The sequence below is a fragment of the Dreissena polymorpha genome, chromosome 8 (assembly GCF_020536995.1).
Source record: "Dreissena polymorpha isolate Duluth1 chromosome 8, UMN_Dpol_1.0, whole genome shotgun sequence".
NCBI lineage: Eukaryota > Metazoa > Mollusca > Bivalvia > Myida > Dreissenidae > Dreissena > Dreissena polymorpha.
In genome coordinates this window covers 45,578,486-45,601,782 of record NC_068362.1, presented here as the reverse complement: position 1 = coordinate 45,601,782, position 23,297 = coordinate 45,578,486, and the positions used below count along the sequence as shown (strand labels likewise).

The following is a 23,297-nucleotide window of genomic DNA, read 5'->3' as shown; positions in this document are numbered from 1 at the left end:
CAGATACGTCACTTTCCACCGCATTTGGATTTTACTAAGAAGATAATTCCTTTAAAATACATATATAATAAAAGCGAAAAGTGTCGAGTTTTTATCTTTATTTAGATGACGAGTTTTATACGGGCAAAAGCCCGCGAAGCGGGCGTTGACCGTTAATTTGTATCACTTTTCTGAAATACAAAGAGACATTACCTTATAGGGATACAAGTCAAATAATTTCTGCCGTCACCTATTTTCGCGATGGAAAATCATAGAGCGCTGGAGCACATAGACACTTCGACAAACGCTATATGACACGTAGATGCATTCCTCATGAAATAATACGGCATGGCAGTAATTATTAAGTAGCGAATCGTACTCTATGTTATTGTATTATGATTTTCTACGATCAAAATTCGTCTGTTTGCCTCCTTGTGTGACACATCCTGTTTCCCATAATGCATTGCAAATTGAAAATTGCTCTAGATTCTGTTAACAAAATCATAAAAAAGATAACCCGTCTAAATTATTTGCGTACTTCCGGTTTACAATACCGAATAAGATTAGTTTCGAATTAACTTCTTCAATGAACCCAATATTCTATAGCTAGTTAATATTATCCCTTTACATAAATAAACAATTGTTTAAAAGTTTAATTTGTTCACAACATCAACGGCCGCGTTTCTTTCGTCGACAACTATACATGTCTGTGTGACGTCACTGCTTTCGTCAATACGTCATTAAGAAGTAAACATTGAAACTGACATACTCTGGTGGATGTTTACATTGTTGAAATTTAATAAATTAATGGAATGCACTCGATTGGTAAGTCATTATTTAATTAAAATATTGCGTTTGGTTACATAAAACATCAATCTATATAATATTACTAAAGATTAACTTTGATAACATGGGAACTGTTTTCGGCACATACAAAATTTCGCCGATTTTAAATTTAAGGTCATTATTATTCAGTCAGACTAATGGAACATAAAAGTTATCATTTTATTAAGTTTTGGAGTTATTTCTTGAGTATATTCTACGTGATTATTCTAAAGACCCTTTCTTTTGTGATGTATTAAGTTACGTTGTGATTGTAAACAATATTGCATCTCCGACTCATACTCGATCATTTTCGTACCAAACTGTTTCAAACTGTAAAAAATCAAACTGTGCTTACATACACATTGGAAATAGACTAATTCATTTGTACATTTTATGGATTCTTTTTGATTTTCTTTTAGAAGCTGCTCTGTCAAATGCTGGACTTCACACATTCCATGCAGCATTCTGCTGAGCACAACTGACTGCGTGCTTTGTACTCAACAACGAAGCAATTTTGGACCTATAAAGCTTAACCGGGACTGAAACATTAACAATTGTGACTCTGTAATGTTCAACGTTAGTGGACTGTAAAGAAACTGCAATTATTGTGAAGAGACTCTGTATGTTTGTAAGCAAAAAGAATATACAGCATAACAAATATCAGGTGTGAAAACAATGTGAAAGAATATTGAAATTAACAATTTGCAATCAGGCATGTCAAATGAATTGTTGATATTAAAAATGATAGTTCCCAGGCAGCTCTAGACGTTTTTTCTGTATTTCTATTACTAGTATTAATTCATAAAATGTATGACACAATTAAAAAGCACACTCTGTTTAGAGACCATTGTGTTGTCTCATTGTGTGATGATGACTTTGAGTGATACATTGTACATTAAACAATATCTACTAAGTTGTTTTTAAGTATAAGATTTCTTGTTTATTATATAAATGGATGTTAATTTTTGCTTAAATATAAATGTGCATAATGCAGTGCCAGTAGCACACTTTGCAATATTTTTATTACAAAAGAGTGTGTTGTACACTTGAACTTTTACCTATAATTAATTATCCTTGCCTAAAAATTCATTTGACACACCTGAGACCATGTTGTGTATTACCATTATTATTTTGCACATTATACTGACACTTTGAAAAAATTGTAAATAAGCGAAAAGCAGAAGTTTAGTCTTGTCAACTGTCTCTGATTAATTTTTGAAGACCATATAAGAAGCGAACGTGTAGGATACGGTGTTCATTTTATTTGATGACTGCTTGTTATTATTTCTTCATAGAAGGCGTACTGGATGAGTGGAGTATTTTTTTTGGTTCTACATCTTTGATAAAGTCAACTCATTGACATTTAGTGCCATGACTGAGCGTGTTTTTTAACTAACAAACGGGTGGTATGAACTTACCGAATATATGCAAACTCATAACAGTGTGTCTAATACAACATGTGTTGAGTGCACAGAAACAAGGGCGAGAAGATAAGGGTATAAATGAACATACTGAATGTGTTATTTTGTTTATGAGCTTGAACATACAAAAACTTGACTTTAATCAATTGGGATGTACATGCAGTTTAATAATCGGGTTGTTATTTTATAATCATATTCATGTGGAAACTGCCTCATTCACATGCAATACGCAGCTGCTGTCTATATGTTTAATGCCACATTCCATAATGACTGAATATCTTTACTTTCAAAACATGAAAATGAATTAATTGAAATGAAAATAAACGAAATAATGTAATTAAATTCAGGTGAAAAATATTTGATTATATTTTATTTAAATATGGTTTGGTAAATTATTTACTGGTAAAACAAGTCTGGTTGATAACAGTAAATTCGTGATAATAAGTATGTTGTTGTTTATTTTTTGTCTCACACATAAAGTGACAGGTACACTCATATATTTAGCGTTAAGCTTATGCTGTGGGTCTTCATCATAAACCTAAATTTTTGCTACTAGTATTTTCTCCTTAGCACCAACCTAGTAATGTTCAATCTGTGTATGCCATAAGTCATAGTTTTTACCAACTGTTAATTCCTGAGGATTCAGAAAAATACAATAAGTTTACCACATTTCATGACAAAAGCTCTAACAGTGCGGAAGATATGCAAAGAGTATTGTGTCCAAAGCCAAAGGTGATATTTCTGCTCTGTGTAATTTTGCGCAGTGAATGAGGTCTATGCACTTCTTTCAAGATAGACGCAAACACTCCCGCAAGCATTGCTGTATTTATATGTTTATTAACATTAATTAAGTACAAAAAGTTTTTCATTTACATATGCAGGGGATACATTTACGTTGTCGATGATTTAGACATGGGACCAAAATAATGAAGTACGGCACCTTTCTTTTTTATGCTTAAGTTAAATAAAATCGTTTTAGAAATAATCTCGCCCTAAAACATAAATGGCATCCTTGCATATGGAAAACATCGATAAAACACAGTTTCGCGAGATTTTTTATTTATTTTTTTTTAATTCTAACATTGTTTTGAAAAATGGAAACAAAAAATGAAATACATATTTAAGAGTTTGAAAACAGTACAAGGGGTTACTATACAAAAAGCATAGCTTCATAAACTTGTTTAAGATTTAAACAAATTATATTTTATTACTTTGCTAAATTACATATTGTTTTGTAAAGAAATTGAATGTTTTGTTGGATGATAAAAATCACAAATATAATTAAGGATTTGAATTGGAATACCTTGCAATCAAGAAGACAACAAGCTAGACTCATTTTGTTCTATAAAATAGTATATAATCATGTTGGTGTCAATCCCCTTCACTATCTCACTCCATACATTAGACACTCACGCCATCACCATCACATGGCATACCAAATACAATGTACCACCAAGTACAGCTTATTACCACAAATTTTCGTTCTTTCCAAGAACAGTTGTACAATGGAACACACTTCCATCTTATGTAGTCAGCGCTGATACGATCCCTGGATTTAAATCAGTGCTGTCTACATCAGTGTTCCTTCCTTAGATCACATGATTCTGCTTTTATCCTGTTTTTAACCCGACTAATATTCTCACCACATGCACAGTTGTATATGTATATATTTAAGTCTTAAGAGCTTAAGGTGTTAGGTTTTGCACCTTTTTTACCACTGTTGATAGGATTTTCCTGAGTGGATTGAGTAACTCGGGAAACATATCAATCTATTTCTTTTTAACCCCCCACGCATGGCCATAATGTATCAGTATTGAACATAGCCATTATTATAAAAGAAGAAGAAGAAGATAATGTGCAGACATATATTACCCGTGTTATCTTTAACAAACATCAAATAAGCTTTTTCCCGTTAATTAGGTAGCACCTATTATCATATTAAAGTCAATACAAATGACCACGAATCTAAGATTCTATTTTTAACATAACAAACACATTTTCTCTTTATTTTATGCTCTTTTCACCGTTTATTCACATTGTGAAAGAGTTTAACTGAAGAAATTCGCTGGAATAGTCACGTCATTTCGTCATAAAAATGACGTCATTTCACAGTTATATAACAAGTGTATTAAACAAAATTGAGCATTACGTTATTTCACTCCTGGAGCGTAGGTCATGCTATAAATGGATTTATATGAGCTGTCATGAATTATTGTTTTGTTCATCTAGTATTTATGCTGTGGGAGGCAATGGGAGGTCTATTGAAGATCTCAAGAGTAAATGGTGAGGGATTTTTTTAAAACAAAGGGGAAGACGCTGGACGCTGGGTGAAAGGGGAAAATAGAGGGCGAAAGAGACATATTTGGGGAAAAAATTAATCAATGTCTATAACTCATATACTCTGATTTCAGGGGTTTTTCACCACTGTCTGCATCTCCGGATATTGGAGGCATTCCCAAAGCAAAAAAAAAAACGGCCCCATTCCCAATCAAATCTAGATGAAATTTTTCCAAATTACAATAAAGAAGTTTTCTGTCAAAATCATAAAAAAACGTTAGCAAACACTAATGACATTTAGCGTGACTTCCCTTTATCCATTACGTAATATAGCATGCCCTTAACGACTCAGATGTAAGAACGTTTAGTTTGAGGATTCTTCTATCAACATTGACAGCGATAAAGTGTGAAATGTTCCGCATGACTTTGCAAAAATTAACCGGAACCGCAAACTACACATTCTAATCCAACTCCGTAGACGCTTATTTTTATTTTTACATGTTTTAGCGACCACCGCAAACAAATGAGCTAGTATTGCGGTGGATTATGGATAATTAAGCAATCAAAATTATCAATAATCGGTTTAAAACTGATATAAATGCTAAAGAACGATATGTTTTGGTGAAAAATGATATTATTGGAGGGGAAATTGTATTTTGTGGGGAAAACATTCTGGTAGGGGAAGACGCCGCCTATCGGCGTCACTTTCTTAGTAAAAAAACCCTGATGGCAACAACTGAAGGTAATTAAAGTAGTATTTTAGTGGTTATATTATGAGGATGAAACATCCCTCCCCAATGTATATACGGAATATTACGCTAGTAAATTGTTCCAAGAGTTTGTATCACTCGAGTGGCTTGTGTGATGACGTATCACACGAGAGGCAGAGCCTCGAGTGTGATGCGAAATAGCACAAGCCACGAGAGTGATACAAACACTTGGAACAATTGACTAGCGTAATATTCCTTTTATTATATACAACAACTTACGAAAACAGTTAACAAATGTATTTTTTACTTTAACAAAACTGACAAAACAATGACTAAAACGGTAGCTCTACGCCATTTATTTAAAGGGATCTTTTCTCGCTTTGGTAAACTGACAAAATTGAAAAAAGTTGTTTCAGATTCGCAAATTTTCGTTTTAGTTATGATATTTGTGAGGAAACAGTAATACTGAACATTTACCATGGTCTATTATAGCCATTATATGCATCTTTTGACGATTTTAAAACCTAAAAATTATAAAGCGTTGCAACGATTGAATAATTTGGAGAGTTCTGTTTTTGTCGTTAAATTTTGTTAAACTACGAAGATTGCTTATATAAGGTATAAAATACGTCAAGTATGTGTAGTCGGCGGAATAGCTCAGTAGGCTAAAGCGTTTTTACTTCAGGACTCTGGCAGGACTCCAGGGGTCACTGGTTCGAAACCTGCTCCGGGCAATGTTCTTTTCCTTTTTTTAATTTTATTCTAGATTTTTTACTGAAGCCTTTACGATCCAATGTTTAGATTTATCAATATAAAGCATTTAATGAATGAATTAAAAAATGCCAAAATCTGTGAAAAGGCCCCTTTAAGACGCGTATGAATAAAGTAAATTAACGTGTAAACATTCGAACCGGGAAAACACAGGTTTCCGACACGCTTACCTTAATGCTCTCGTTAATCCAATTTTTATAACATATTAAGTTGACAACTTTAATCCGATGTTTATAACAAAAACGTTTAAACGATATGCACTTCCACTTCTATCTTCCATGTATTTCTCGAAACTTAGTTTAAACCACACTATTTTATTTTATTCCTATCGAAATATACATTTATGCATGATAAACACACACTCCAAAATACGTTTTAACACATAGTTTACTGTTAAAAAACACCACGTCCGACATGTCCCTACAGAGTTTAGATAAAACTATTGTGTTTTGCCACAGAAATGACGTCACACCATGTACTACGTAATATATTTCGTAATATAAAATATTTCTAATGTGACGTCATTAAATGGGTCGAAGTAGTCCGGCTAGTATGGTAATACGGAATTGGAAACAGCGAGTAGCGTAATACGGGATTTTTTATTTCAACGATTGATACAGCCTGTATTTTGTTAAAAGCATTAAACAGGTATATAATAAACTGCTTTATTTTAATTTTGCACAATACCTTATTGTGAGGTGTTAGATGAAATTAAATACAAGAAAAAAATAATGATAATTGTAATGATGATATAAAGTTCTGCATACAAAATGTTACTTATTTGGGGTACTGAACCTTGTGTACAGTATAAAATTCCCCTGAACACTGTGTTCCAAACACGGTGGCTTCACCCTCATGTAGATACTCATATTGACTTGTGTTTCACTAAACAATTATCCAAGTTATTAATTATTCTTTTATTAAACATGACTATTCAATATATGCTCATTGCAAATACCACTTTTTATTAATTATACTTCTTTCTCAGTGTCGGACTGTTGCAAATGCCCGCAAAAATCATAAAGAAGTACAGAAGACTGGAGGTGGGGAGGCTGTACAGGGACTTAGATCTACTACTGTACAAGAAAAGGTTTGCAAGTTTTTATAAAATATAAATAAAAATGTGCTTAAGTTAAAGTTTTGTTCAAGCATACTGAAGCAAAATTAAGTCTAAATCTTTGTTAATACAAACAATAAACTGCAAAATGATTTATAGAGATTAACCAGATAATCCTGTTATTCATAAGACACATGATGAATGTTTTATATAAATAATACGCAAACAAATTAGCATGCTACTCTGATACAAATGATGCCATGTTCTCTTAATAATACACTTTTTATGCCCCCGGTAGGATGGCATATAGCATTTGAACTGTATATCTGTCCGTCCGTCAGTCCGTCCGAAAACTTTAACATTGGCCATAACTTTTGCAATATTGAAGATAGCAACTTGATATTTGGCATGCATGTGTATATCTCATTGAGTTGCACATTTTGAGTGGTGAAAGGTCAAGGTCATCCTTCAAGGTCAAAAGTCGAAAAAATACAATCCAGGGGATGGATAAGCTTTAAAAGGGAGATAATTTCTAAACCTGCCAAATGATATATTGAAATTTTATTTCAAAGCGGCGCAATAGGGGCATTTTGTTTATAATATACACATCTCTTGTTTTAAATAGTTATATATTTTATCGAAAATGATTGAAATTGTATCTTTTTTTTTACATAATTTATATAATGTAATGTTTGAAACATGTGAGTATTACTCGACCATGGTTTGCTTAATCTTTTGTAATAATTATTTGTTGGAATTTATTTTGTAACAGGTACTATTTTAAACAGGTACTCTCCTGTGTCCCAAAGGTTGTCCTGGATGGGCTAAAAAGGAACGACACCGGACCAATAGGCACACATATTTGTGTTGTGCTCTGTGTATTTTGATCGCTGCAGTAAACAGCAATATTGCAATTTAAACAATTAAGTTGCATCAGTTGGTAGAGCACAATTCTTAGTTAAATTCAGACAATTGCAATTTTCGCTATCAACAGCATGTAAAGCCATTCATCACTTACATCTGAATCAATAAATGCAGTTGATAGCTACTAGCTAATATATGTGCAGTTAGTTTGGTATTCCAGATTAGGAATTATAAGCTGGTTGTATTTTACCGCCATAATAAGACATTACATTTGTACTTTTATCATCATTCAATCTTGCAGAAAATCCTGAAAATGACAGTTTCACAGCATAACAAACAGAGTCACAAGCTGTTGCAGATAAAGGTATTGATCAGCGTATTTGTTTTGGTTATGTTTTTACATTTAAGTCACATGTTAATAACTTCCCAACACGTGTTTTATCAATATCTCATCTGAAACGATATTTAGAAATATTGAGATAACATTCATTTTATTAATTGTTTGGCTCTTTTCTCGTTTTCCTTTTGAGGTCATATTTTTTTAGTTTTGATTGTTTATACCCATTTAGCAAAATAGCTCTGTCGGTTAAGGCGCTATCTAATGTTATTAATCCTATTACCACATATGTTCCCACCAATACCCCCCCCCCCTGTACAAACGTATATAGGTTGTTTTGGAAATAATGGGTCAATTACCTCACTATGTACTTGATGAAATGCAGACTATGTCTGTTATACAATTAAATGCTCAGAAATGTCGTTGAATGTGACAATTGTCACATATGATTGATTGCATATTACCAATAAATAAAGTATAACTTCTTATTGCTATGTCCTCAAATGTTTATGTTAAAACAATGATGTTCGTACAAATGCTTCTTTGCTTCATAGAGGAGGTAGTATCCAAACCACTGAAAAAAAAGAAGAAGACCAGTGTTGAATGTAAGTACAATTTTTTTATTTACATAGATCAATACAATCGTCAATTAAGCCAGTACAATAAACAAAAACAACCAAGAAATGATACAATTATGTTAAAATATTACATAGAACATAATTAAGTATAAATAAAGGGGTAAGACTTTGATAGCGAATACAAATGTATGCCTTGTAATAGATAAACTTGTGAATTCATCATACATGGTGCAAATTGTAAAAACACCCTGTAAATAAAATTATTACATTTAACATTGAAAATCATATTCTTGGAAATCAAATGATGTCAATAGATCTCAAATCTTAACTCTGTGCTAAAATTTGAATTTGTTTTAAATATCTATTTTCAGCATGCCAATGTTCTGCTGAGCTGCTGGACATTCAGGAAAACTTCTTGTGGAGGCTGTTCGCAGTAATGAATTGAACCAGGAGAGAAACCTCTTCCTTGAAAAAATAAGTTAAAGTCTTTCAGTTCTGGTTACTAAGCAGTATTCAGATAATTTGATGTTTGAATTGTAAGCTTATAATGAATTGTGTGCATGTGTAACATACTTTGTAAGCTTATAATGAATTGTGTGCATGTGTCACATACTTGAGAACACATGCACAAAACGCCTTATTAAGCCTATATATCTGTTATTTTGTCATCCATTGTAAGCTTATAATGAATTGTGTGCATGTGTCACATACTTGAGAACACATGCACAAAACGCCTTATTAAGCATATATATCTGTTATTTTGTCATCCATTGTAAGCTTATAATGAATTGTGTGCATGTGTCACATACTTGAGAACACATGCACAAAACGCCTTATTAAGCCTATATATCTGTTATTTTGTCATCCATTGTAAGCTTATAATGAATTGTGTGCATGTGTCACATACTTGAGAACACATGCACAAAACGTCTATATATCTGTTATTTTGTCGTCCAAATAAATTACATTTCTTCAGCTGTTGTATGTATCTTTTGTCACATAAAAACATTACATGCATTGAAATTTCAATATTAATTTTGATGTCAGATAAATTGTTGTTTTTAACAGAAGTAATTTACTAAAAGAAAATGATGATTTCTAATTTCTATATACAAATATATATCATAGTTCTATTTTTCTTGAATGTGATATAAAGCAGTGCATTATTGTTTGTCTCATGTTAAATGAAATAATTTGTTATGTTGATTACATGTAATTACCATATTAAACACAGACAAAACAATTTGTTTAGTAAATATTTTACACTTTTAAAAATCAAATTAATGTTCTACACAAATATGGTTGATAATTATCATTACGGCTAAAATCACTTGACCTTGTACTACCAAACAGTCGTTATGTATTTTACTCATAAATATTCACTTCAAGCATTTGGAATAAAGTGTTGTTTGACAAAAATAATGACATTATGCCATACATGTTTTAAGCTTTTTTTCAAACTGTATGATTAATCAAACAATATAAATGTTTCTTAATTGGTTACATGAATATGGAATGTAAAAAGTCATAGAACTGACATTCCAACTTTTAAACAAGAGCAAAACAGTTTCTTTACATAGAGAAATATTCCCTGGGGGGGGGGTAACTTCCTATATACGGGTATATAGGGGTGTGCCGATTTTATGCGGTGTGTTTTTCGACTAAAATTATAGATATGTGTATGGTTTTGAGCATCTAAGTATAGATATGAGTATTGAAATCAGAAATTTGCTCGTATATAAATGCATATAGATTTGAAAGTATCAAAATGGGTATGATAAATGCCATTCTTGTATATAAATGGGTATTAACAAGTAAATTTCAGTCGCGGGAAAGATATAATAGCAAATTCAATAAGTATACTGTATTGATATGAAAGAGATTACAATTCTAGTATGAAATGTGTCCACTTTATCAAATTCTAGTATTTAAATGGGTCCAGTTAATCAAACTTCTCGTATTGAAATGGGTCCACTTTTTCAATGGTATCGTATACAAATGGGTATGCTTTTTCAAAAATCTTGTATCAAAATGGGTCTACTTTATAAGAGTTCCGGTATAAAAATGGGTAACATTTGATTTCGGAAGTCTCAGCGGGACACCCCTACCCTAAATTGGAAAGTTACCCTCCCCCCCCCCCGGGGAAATATTATACTCAGTATTTTGCAGTATGCGTGAAAGGTATTACATTTATCTAACATTTTATGAATAAATGTAAGGTTTCTTGCACTGCAAAATGTATTATTTTCGTCAGTTACCAGAATTCTTGCACTTATTTGGCAATATTTTTGGTGGTTTATGTTACCTGAGTTCTATCACTCAATATAAAGAAGTGAAACTCCAGCTGCTGTCCAGAGCAGTATTGAATTCTCATTATACACGATTAGTTGGTCCTTTATTTGCAAGGCAAGTGACCAATGGCCAAAACAGCACAATACAAAACAACATACATAACACATAAAAGAATAAAGCTGAGGGCACCGCCTTGGAACGGTCAATGCAAAGAGTTGGGGGTTTAAACCGGTTTTAGAGCGCTCAACCTCACACTTAGCCCATCAATATTCATGATACATTCAAGTGTAAATAAAATTTTACCTCATATCATTGTAACTCATTTTTAACAGTAATAAAAGGGAATTAAAACGCATTCAATTTAATTAGCATTTAATTACTCAATGGTAAGAAAGAGACCAGAGCAACAGAGCTACAACTTTTTGTAGAACGATGAAATGAAACTACGAACAAGTATCAACTACATTCCTTCTTTATAGAAAAAGATTTAGGAATATAGCATTATATAGTTAATAATTCAGATCATCGTCGCGCAATACAGGAAGAAGCAGCAATAATGGTTGTATACGTTCCATATTACATTGATTGGTTATTTATGTGACTGCAAAAAAAAATCAAACAAAAACGCCTATCAGAGAGAAAATAAAATGAAAATTGAAAGCTATAAACCCAATGACCTATGCATGTAGATTACAACTGTGAAAGTTGGTCGTATGACTTCTTCAGGGGTGTATGAGTAAACGATTCTACATTTCGAATGCACAATAGAACCATTGTCTTGTACAAACCTGCAGCCACAGGAAACAACTTCACGCTGAATTATGCCTTGTGCTTTAGACTGGTGCCCGCGGTGTTTATGATATCGATGAAATTGTAAAAATTGAGGTTAACTTTTTGGCATTCATTCCTGTTTTTATAGTTATGTGTCATATTATTTTTTGTATTTATTTATTTACGCATATTAAAATTGTGTTATAGACAGACGCCCGTGAAATTCATGATTCGATATATGATGTGAATCTAAATGTAGTTTTCATGCAGAATTGTTCATACGACACAAAGACACAATTATGTTCAACAGTGAAAAATGTCCATAATATCACTTTAATGATTCCAAATTTTAAGAGAAGAAAGATAAAGTGAATCGAAAACCAACTAACACGTGTTTTTAAGTACGTTAGTATGATATCTTTTTGTTAAAAACGAGTTAATTAAATTGAAAAGTTTAATATAAACATTTTCTTTAACATATTTTTATTTGCGAACACGCTTCAAAACATCTCCATAAAATGATGGATGGGAAATTCCATTAGTTAAATGCCATTTTAAAGAAGCATTATATTTTGAAATTAAATCAGCATACTTTCAGTGTAATTTAGCGAATTTACATCTCAAGTTATGATACAAAAAACTTTGTTTAAGCAATTTCTTCGTTTATACAAGATTACGATCATTTAAATCTTTAATACATGAACATGCTCTGGTATAACGTACCAACTGCGAAATGTAAATACCATAGGATGGCCCTTTAGGGATGTCACCATCTAGGATCGGAAAATTCACAATTTCAAAATTAAAGTCGTCCCGTTTGTCGTATAAACTAGTTTTAATCTTATTATTAAGTATAAAAAATAAATGAAATAAAAAAATTAGTCAAAAACAAAAATTCTAAGCGAAAATTTGACAGACCATGACGAAATCAGTTCGACTACAAACATACCGAAAGAAAATGTGAAAAAAATGTCTTCATGTCGCATTTAATCTTAAATTTAATTCACTTTTGAATAGGTTGTTATAATTTAAATTTGAACAGTGTTCGATGCGCGTAAAATATTGTTACCTCATTGAGCATGTTCAATGCGTGAGAATTACCTCCTCCCATATTTCACTGGCCAGATCTGTCATGTTATTTCATACCGACAATAAATAAATTTTGATTTTTGATTTGAGTTAGATTATTTTTAATAAAAAGCTGTGATTACACGTGATTATCAGATAAATAAAGAATATATACATACACAGGCAGTATTTATACAGTTATTTATAGGGTTAAGCTTACATGCATGTATTTGCACGGTGCACAATGTCAGCGCATCATGGCAATATATTAGTTAAAACACAGTCCATTTATAACCAGTTTATAACCAGTTTCATGTCTAGGATCCCACGTTTCATCTTAAATTGGAGATACAATGTATAGTCGTACATTTGCATGTTAGAAGTAACACTTCTTTCGTCCAACTTTTTTCTTATCTAGACTGCGGAATAATACAACGGTTCATCTGTTTGAATAATCATTTGCAGTGAAAATAAGAACAAAAGCTGTTTTTTGTGTGTGTCAAAATCTTGTATTTCATACAAAAATAAATCATTTATTCACTAAAAAACAACACAGCTATATTTAAAAGAACATGTACTATTTTCTACGTAATTCTATTCATGGGTGATGTCTAACATGCAAAAATAATACATGATTTAATTTGTTGTCGATGTTAAAGTTTCAAGATATAAAAAAGATTAACATTTTTAAGTTTTGACAATTTACTTAAAGTCAGTTGATTTTAAAAGTTTGTAATGTATATGTCAAGAGTTATCATGGCAGAAATCTCTTTGGAGGTTCCAGGCCAACAAGATTTCTAACCGTGGTATCTCTGACATGGAGGTTCCAGGCCAACAAGATTTCTAACCATGGTATCTCTGACATGGAGGTTCCAGGCCAACAAGATTTCTTACCATGGTATCTCTGACATGGAGGTTCCAGGCCAACAAGATTTCTAACCATGGTATCTCTGTCATGGAGGTTCCAGGCCAACAAGATTTCTAACCATGGTATCTCTGACATGGAGGTTCCAGGCCAACAAGATTTCTAACCATGGTATCTCTGACATGGAGGTTCCAGGCCAACAAGATTTCTAACCATGGTATCTCTGACATTTACATCACAGGACCAAAAAAATACAGACTGACTTATTATATAACAATGACAACTGTAACAATAATAAACAAAATGACAACTAGCCACTGAAATGTAAGCCCATACGATACTTTGGTCAATATGTGAGAGATATCCAAGCCGTACAGCAAGCTGTAAGTGACCTATGCCTAGATATCTTTCTCATTTGAACCCAGTCTAAAATCAATGTTAACATTATATGTGGCTAATAAGAAAGAATATCATGTTAAAAAAACAACAAATATTTATAAATGAGGCATGGTTCATATGTGGGAGATATCCAGGCCATACAGCAAGCTGTAAGTGACCTATGCCTGGATATCTCTCACATACGAACCACAGTCTAAAATTATAGTACACATTATATGTGGCTTCAGAAAAATATGTACAAAATAACAACTATATTATATGAGACATGGTCAATATGTGAAAGATATCCAGGCCATACAGCAAGCTGTAAGTGACCTATGCCTTGATTACTCTCACATATGAACCAGTGTCCAATTCAATCAACACAATAACACACACACAAATGACAAATATTTATAAATGAGACATGGTTCATATGTGGGAGATTTCCAGGCCATACAGCAAGCTGTAAGTGACCTATGCCTAGATATCTCTCACATATGAACCATTGTCCAATCAATCAACGTATTTGAACAAATTGATTTCGGGCTGCCACACCACCAAAGTTGTTGTCAGGCGCAGCCACTACCAGATCATGGTCCTCTTCTTCATCAATTGCTGGTGGTTTTGGTAGTTCGTTTCTCATGCACGGGTTGTGCAACAGACAACAGGCCATGAACATTCTGGCACATTTTTGTGGTGTAAATGGTAGAATGCCACCAGTCTTGTAAAGACATCTATAGTCAAAAACATAGCAAAACAATGGGATATGACAATAATTAATTACTGAAAGGGACATATCGATGGTATATCCCTTCATAAAGGCAAATGTTGAAAGTAAAAAAAACAAGAGCTGTCTCCATCGGAAGACATATGTCCCCGAAAAACGATTTTTCGAAACCTTAACGCAGATTTTTTAAACCTAAACGCGGACCCTAAGCTCAAGGTCAAGGTCAAAGGGGTCAAAATTTGTATGCGTATGGAAAGGCCTTGTCCATATACACATCCATACCAAATATGAAGGTTACATCTGAAGCGACATAGAAGTTATGAGCATTTTTCGAAACCTAAACGAAAAAATGTGACAGAAAGACAGACAGACAGTGCGATCACTATATGCCCTCCTTTGGGAGCATAAAAATGATGAAAATAAAATTTTGCGAAAAATAAATAACGGTGTACTTTATTAATGAAATCATTAAGGAAAAACAGTTCAACCTCAAAGTGATATCAGCAATTGCAGACAATGAAGTGTTCAATTTATCTTAAATATGACAAGAGTGCCAAACTGTCACAAGATACACCCGTTTGCAGGTTTTGGACAACTTGATAACTTTACCATTTGAGTGGCAAAATGATATATTTTAGAAAATTAAGCAACACATAACTTACCATTTGAGTGGCAAAATGATATCACAACTAATGGACTAGGGTATAAGACACAATGGTGATTGTTTTAAACGCACTAAGTGACTCTGTTACCTATTTTTTGACCCGACATGACCAATATTCGAACTTGACCTAGATATCATCTAGACACAACTTCTGACCAAATTTGGTGAAGATCGGATGAAAACTACTTCAATAAGAGAGCGGACATCATGCTAAATCCTTGCACTAAGTGATCCCGTGACCTAGTTTTTGACCCGGCATGACCCATATTCGAACTTGACCTAGATATTGTCTAGATACAACTACTTACCAAGTTTGGTGAAGATCAGATGAAAACTAATTGAATTAGAGAGCGGACACTGCTGTGGACGCCGTCCGCCAAGGATGATCTTATAATACGTTCCGTTTTGTACGGGCGTATTAAAATACAGCCTCAAATCTTTTACAAGGTACACAATAGCCTGTCCGAGAGGGTATGCTCCCCAGATGGCCCTTGTCACAGATATCTGCTAGTATATTCCAATAGAAATCATTGAACTGAAACCATTTGATAATTTGCACATCTCCTAATGATACAGGACGTTCATGTAAAGTTTAAATCTCAACATTGGCCTCTACCTGAATCTAGACTTCACTTTCAGTAAACCGAATGCCCGCTCAATGCACAAACGACCTTGCCGCTGACGTCTGTTGTATTGCTTTTCTTGCTTATTGCAAGGAACTGCGATGGGTGTCAATAGGTACCTCTTGAGGGCATACCCACTGTCCTTAAGCAGGATCATCCCTTCATGGTGTTCAAGGTAATTCTGTGAATAATTTGGTTAAAAAGAATGATCATACCATGAATACATGCAAGCATACATGCAAATAAACATATAAGAAACTGTCGAAAAAGATCCGTAGCGACAAAATGTGAAGGACGGAAATAATGCAATATTTCCTCTGAATTAGTCAGGGGATAAACAATCAGCAACGAAGATTTTTTGAGACATAGTTTCTTGTACATTTTTGTTATGTATCTTTGATGTTACTCAATGACATTTGTGAACAAATTCAATAAGTCAAATTTTCTTACTACATTTTCGTGTTACCTTCAACCGATAATTCTCAAATATCGCTGCATCATGTGTTGAACCCGGCTAACGAGCAACCACATCCAGGAATCTATTTAATTGTTAAAAGATTTTTTAATGACAGATAACATGATTTCATAAAATATCATATTTGTTTGAGCGCACACTGGTAACTAGATAGTACTTTATTTTGCCATTGGCAAATACACCGTCAGAATGTTAAATTAGGACACAGCTTAAGGGGCTATAGCAGTTTGAATCCCTCCAAAGGGGAAATTTAATGAAAAGAAATAAGTTTTTCAAGTTTCAAGTTTATTTGAACATTACATCCAGAAGGCCAAAAGCCCAAGTGGACGAATTAAGCGTACAGTGTTTACATAGTAAATAATCATGATTATACAAAGTAATAATACGTACAATTTCAACAATACATATATTAATAATTTTTACATAAACTAGGTCTTAATATGAAATAATACTTCTTACTTAACCGAGTAACACAATTCATGCTTTGTACATGTTTGATAATTGTAGTACAATACAAGTACATGTACGCTGTAATTCAACTCATTACAATTATTAAACTACATTGCAAACATATTGTTGTATATATATATATATATCAATAGGCACGATAATGTTAGATAACCTTCAATGAAAGGATAATAATGACAATTGATCAAATACATTCAAAAACAGTTTTTTTTTATAATAGATTTTACAAGTCCGTTTAACACGTACATATATCAACATGGTACATATGTATTATTAGCCCGTACTATAAATGATTTATATATGTAACAACATAATTTGTGCAGCAACGTTTTATTTTCAGTTGTTAGTAATTCAATAAATTTGATAACGTTATGTCGATTTCTGTAATAAAACGGTATATACTGGGATCTTAATTCTGAATACATTCTACACTCTAAAACAAAGTGAAATTCATCTTCTAATGTGTTTCAAATATAACATATTCTTTCGCCTATAGGAACGGGAGGTTTGGCCCATCTCCCACTTTCTACATGCAATCTATGTGAAGAGCATCTCAGTTTAGAAAAAAAATCGAAATTGTTTAATTGTGCACAAATCTAGATAAGGCTGGAATTTAAAAATGGCAATGTTTTTATATAAATTGGCTCTGCTTGAGTTGTTCAGTCTCTCATTCCAGTTTTGAATAAAATTATCATTTAATCTCTGTTTAACATTTGAGATGAACACCTTGTCATTTCCAACATCCTGAAACAACCATACCTCGTAAAATCCTAAGTTACCAAGCAAGTCTTTAAGTAGTGAACACCAGTTGATTTTATTTTCTGATGTTCTAACTAACTTAATCCAGTATTTAATAATATTAACATATCTAGCAGATTGACAATTAAGACGACCAAGTTCGCCATATAAAAAATCATTTTGTGTACATCTTTTTACACCCAGTATTTGTTTACAGAATTGCATATGAACACGTTCAATAGACATACCACTAGAAAAGCGCCAAACTTCACTGCCGTAGTTCAGAATTGGCATTATAAGTCTATCAAAAAGATTTAATCTGTGACTCACAGAAAGGTCAGTAAATTTATGAAATATTTATTGATTTTAAAAATAGCTTTTAATGCCTGTCCTGAAAGCGTAGTTTGTGCTTCCGAAAAGGAACCTCCAGGTGTAAAAACGATACCGAAATAATTAAACTTATTTTCAATAGCAACCCGTTGACCGTTATAGTAAAAATGTTTAGAAGTTTGTCGCCCACCTTTTCTGAAAATCATGATTTTTGTTTTTTCAGTGTTTACAATAAGTTTCCAGCGCTGACAATAATCTTGAAGTTAATCTAATCCTTTTTTGTAATTCTTCTGCTGTGTTACCGAAAATAATCATATCATCAGCATAAAGTAAAAGAAACATTTTAAAAGTATTAACATCAATACCTTCTATACCTTTAATGTAAAATTCTGACTCTAAGTCGTTTAAGTACATTGAAAATAAAAACGGGGACAAACATTTACCCTGTCTCACTCCAAGCATGCATTCGTAACTATCACTTATTTCGTTACAATGTTTGATTTTGGACTTAATCGCATTATACATCGACCTCATGATATCAAGAATAGGACCACGAATACCTAACTTTATCAATTTATACCATAAATTATCCCTTACGACGTAGTCGAATGCCTTAGTAAAATAAGTATATTGTAACATTCTGCATACAAATGTCTTAAAAATGGCATATTTATCATTACTAGAAAATGTATGAACATACAATAAAAAATAAAAATGCTTATGTTTATGTTTTAATGTTTTAATGTTTGGCCCATGTATGTATATTTATGTGTACATTTTAAGTTGTAAACACCTTTGCGACATGCGTCAGTAAACGTCCAGTACAAATATATGGACCAATAAATTAAAAAACGAGACCATCACATGTACCGGTACTTCAGATGACCGTTATTTTAAATTTCAAAAGGTGTGACGTCACTCAGGGGTTTTTCCAGGATTTCTGGTTAGAGGGGGCGGGATATTGAAAGATGTGCTGGGTTCCAGGGGGGGGGGCGCTAGGGCTCCTGCTAGGGGGTCCAGGGGGCGAAGCTCCCCGGAATCTCCACGATTTTAGTGATTTTGAAGGCTTTGACAACCACTTATCGAAACTGCAGCGAAAAGAGAATCAATGTGCAAAAAGAGGGATACATCAGAATCGCAAAGTTCGACTTGAAAAACGGGGCTACAGAGAGTCTAAAGTTAAAACATTTAGCGATTGTCTGTGATTAGTGGGAAATGTTGCGTACGAAAAAGAAGAAAAATGAATTTAAATGGGTGATTTAGATCTAGTTAAGTATGGGACATCAAATGAATTGACTTTACTTTGGCGATTTAGGGTGGGCGTACGCCGCGTCCGCCCAAAAATGGATCCGCCTATGTCACTAAACCCCGCCTTAATTTATATTTAGCAACTGAATATTATAAAATTGTATACAGGCGGGGACATCTAATGCCTCTGAAATATTAATGGGATATAAACTGGAACTGATTAAATAGTTATTTTAACTAAATAACCTTGTCAGTTCATTTCACATTAGGATTTTCATTGCCCTTGTCCCTTTAAGAAAAGGAAACCTTACAAATAATCTTACTTCAAATCAGGTAAGGAGACCGCCTGACAATTAAGAGCATGAAACCCTTTTCGGCAAACGATGACCTCTTCGTTCTCTGATGGTCCCACTATTGGCACCAAAGTGCCTTCAATCGCACCCACAATATTTGGCAGCGAACACTTTCTGTAAAAGACCCGTTTCATCTGCAGCAAACTCTGAGGCTGCGTGGGAAAGCTGGAATTGTAAAACGTTCAGAATTGTTTAATAGGCCTACAATTAAAATATGTTTTTGAAAATAAAAAGTAATACAAAATGTATTTTTGAAAATAAAAATTAAAATGTATTCAATCCAATTATATAACTAGATCTATCTTTAATAACAATGCGGCAATATCAAGGATGTTTCCTGCAAAATTACCTGGCAATTAGAGCATAATATGGTATTATGACATTGCTGAAAAAAGACAAATACAATTATTAACCTTTTACCACTTAGATACATATTTTAACGCATTTGTAGTCCCTTAGAAAATCAAATTTCATAAAAGAACTTGAAAGAACTTTCTTACTAGATTCATGTTTTAAAGGCTTCATTTCTACCCTTAGATACTGTTGAGCAGCAAACAGCATAAAACCTGAACAGGGTGCGAGTTACTCGCATGTTGTTTTGGTTTTATACTGTTTGAACATACAGAACATATACGTTCAATTATTTTGAAACAAATTAACTATACTGTAATCAAAATACAAACGAAAGTTTATCAGACACATCATCCAATGAGGTGCAAGATTTGACAAGCATTTTCACAATCTGACCGACATTATTAAGGCACACCTTAATTTTTTTTAATTTTCACATTCCTTGTCATCCATTGTCTGAAAGCGGCAAAGTTCATGCCATACGTATGTTGTCAGAGTTATAAAACATACCCGGGAAAACATACCTAGGGCAATCGATATAGATTGATGTACATGTAGTTAATCAGTCCAATACAATCAAACAAGTATAATGTAAATCACCAAATAGCAATTCAACTCTATTTCTTTCCTTATATTGTCAATATTCGCATTTATACTATTGACAAATCGGCCAATTTAAATTACTCTGCAAACTGTGCAGAGATCTCGCTTAAGCTTGTGTGTTTCGTCACAGAAATTACGTCACAAGAGCTACGTCATAAATTGCGTAATCGATTTAATGAAAATGAAGGTACAGAAAACTGGTACGGAAATAAATTTAGGTCAAGCAGCAAAATAGGATGATATGTAAAATAAACGCTAACATACGGCAAATCTGGACCGGGCGTCTGTAAACTGCCCTAGCAGCATAATGGCTCTCGGGCGAAAGGCCAGAGACGACAAGCCCAGCTCTATCGTGTGTTATTTTTTTCAATATAGTATATTGTTATACTATGCATGTTACATAATAGTATAATATATAATAGCTCTAGTAATACTAAGAAAGTAATAATAATAACTTAATATAAGTTATCCATTCAAGTGCATTCTTAGCTCATTATTTCGTTGGCAAAATGTGAAATGGTAAATTCTTTATAGATCTACTGTGAACTGTTTTCTAAATTTAAAATCGGGTCTCTTTAATTTGAAATCATAGTTGTAAAAAACATACCTTGCGATTTCAGAGCACATATAATTTAACATTCGTCACTTATTAGTTTTATGTGGCTAATCTAAACGAATATTTTAATCAAAACTGAAGAGGCCCTCTCCATAAATTACACCATCCATGTAAGTAAACATGTTTATAGAGAATAATTAGAAATATTAATGAGTCAGTGCAACATTATTATATGCAATTCTTACAAAATGACGTTGGTGGTTTAGTTCACGCAATTATAATTTAACGTGTTGTATGTGCGCTGCCATTGCTTTTCAATTCAGTGTTCCCATCGTTGCAAATCTTTTTTGTAGAATATAAACTACGGATTTACTTAACAAGTATTTAATACGGAATACCGTTAGGACCACCGTAGTTACACATTAAAATCCAGAGATGGCGCCAATGCGATAGTACGATGGCGAAAATCCGATAGTACGATGGCGACAATGCGATAACTACACACTTACGATATCGCCAAACCGGTAAGTGGTGTTTTTTTCAAATAATATTTAAACATTTCAACTTGTGCATAAAAAACAGTTTTTAATGCGACTTATGGCATTGTGAAAAGCATAAGAAATTACATAATTAAATAATCATGTGTTCTTGGCCAAATTTGGATGTTTACAACATCACAATCCTATTTTGCTCATTGACTTAACAGGGTGCAGGATCAACGGGGTTCACAGATGATTACACAGGGGCTGGACAGAATGAAAACACATCGTTAAGAACTTTATTTTTTGCAAATATCTCAAGTTATTGAAATATGTTTGAAAAAATATTTAGCGCATAAAAGACAGTTTTTTTTCTTGCAGTTTTGCCGATATCTTAATATTTAAGAATACATTATTGAATACGTCGGGAACGACACTTTCCGCTTTTATGATTTTTTTCGTTTAAATGAAGTCTCTTCTTAGCAAAAATCCAAATAAGGCGAAAAGTGTCGTCCCTGATTAGCCTGTGCGGACTGCACAGGCTAATATGGGACGACACTTAACGCACATGCATTATGCCCAGTTTTCTCAGAACACGACTCAGTTTGTTATGCCGCACGTTCCCATTCTTTTTAGATATGAAAAATCGACCATGCTAGGCGCCTTGAACTAGTATTTGTTATCATTGCATGCATTTGGTCAGTCTTTTCAACTACTTAAAGCATTCTTAAAATACCCCTTGTTGTATGTGTACCGAAGCTCTTGTTCTTAAGAAAATAAATTTGTAACAAAATAAAACACACTGAAATTAATTGCAACTGCTGTGCATATAAAACACGTTGTGTCATGATTGCTGAGTGACGAGCTTAACCTTTTTGTGCTCAGAATTTCAGGGTTTTTAAGTAAAATTTTTGATAAGCACTGTTGTTTCTTGCAACAAAGGTTTGTATTTAAGGACAACTGAAATTGCGTAATAATTTGCTCGCGATAATGTAAGTTTTTAAAAAATAAGTGGTTTGCTTGTACTAACTCGACCGAACCCATTTTTTGCACACACAATGCTTTTTTTGAGGTTGATTTTTCGAACATTTTGCTTTTTTTCTATCATATTCGTAAAAATAACTTTAAACATAATGTGGTAAATTCTGACTTGGAAGATGTCTGTCTCTTGAAAACCTTATAGAAGTGGAAAACAACTTTTTTATACTAAAAAAGTTAACTTACAAAACATTGGCAGACCTTCCTAACCTATATATTTGGAGATGACAAAAAAAAATATTCTTGGGCCTGATAGATTTTATATAATAATTATGTGTGGTTTCCGATGTAGTTGTCGGAACAGAATCTTTTTAGTTACAGAATATGAAAAAAGTTATTTTACTTTAAATTACGTTAAATTCAATAAATGAAGCTTAGGCCGGTTTTATTGTCCAATAGAATACTTGCGTACGTGTAACGCAATTACAGAAAACGTAACTTCCACTGT

General features: G+C 33.1%; 2 long non-coding RNA genes across 2 annotated transcripts; one reads left to right on the top strand and one right to left on the bottom strand.

Annotated features, from left to right (window-relative positions):
- The first annotated feature begins 6,523 nt into the window (after positions 1–6,523).
- Positions 6,524–9,377, top strand: LOC127843105 (uncharacterized). Its single transcript, XR_008032098.1, has 5 exons — positions 6,524–6,631; positions 6,972–7,073; positions 8,206–8,268; positions 8,796–8,846; positions 9,191–9,377. It is a non-coding gene; the product is annotated as an uncharacterized LOC127843105 (long non-coding RNA).
- A 4,483-nt stretch (positions 9,378–13,860) lies between these two features.
- On the bottom strand, positions 13,861–19,982 carry LOC127842564 (uncharacterized). Its single transcript, XR_008031703.1, has 4 exons — positions 19,793–19,982; positions 16,677–16,749; positions 16,204–16,391; positions 13,861–14,930 (listed from the first exon to the last, which is right to left on the bottom strand). It is a non-coding gene; the product is annotated as an uncharacterized LOC127842564 (long non-coding RNA).
- Positions 19,983–23,297: the final 3,315 nt, after the last annotated feature.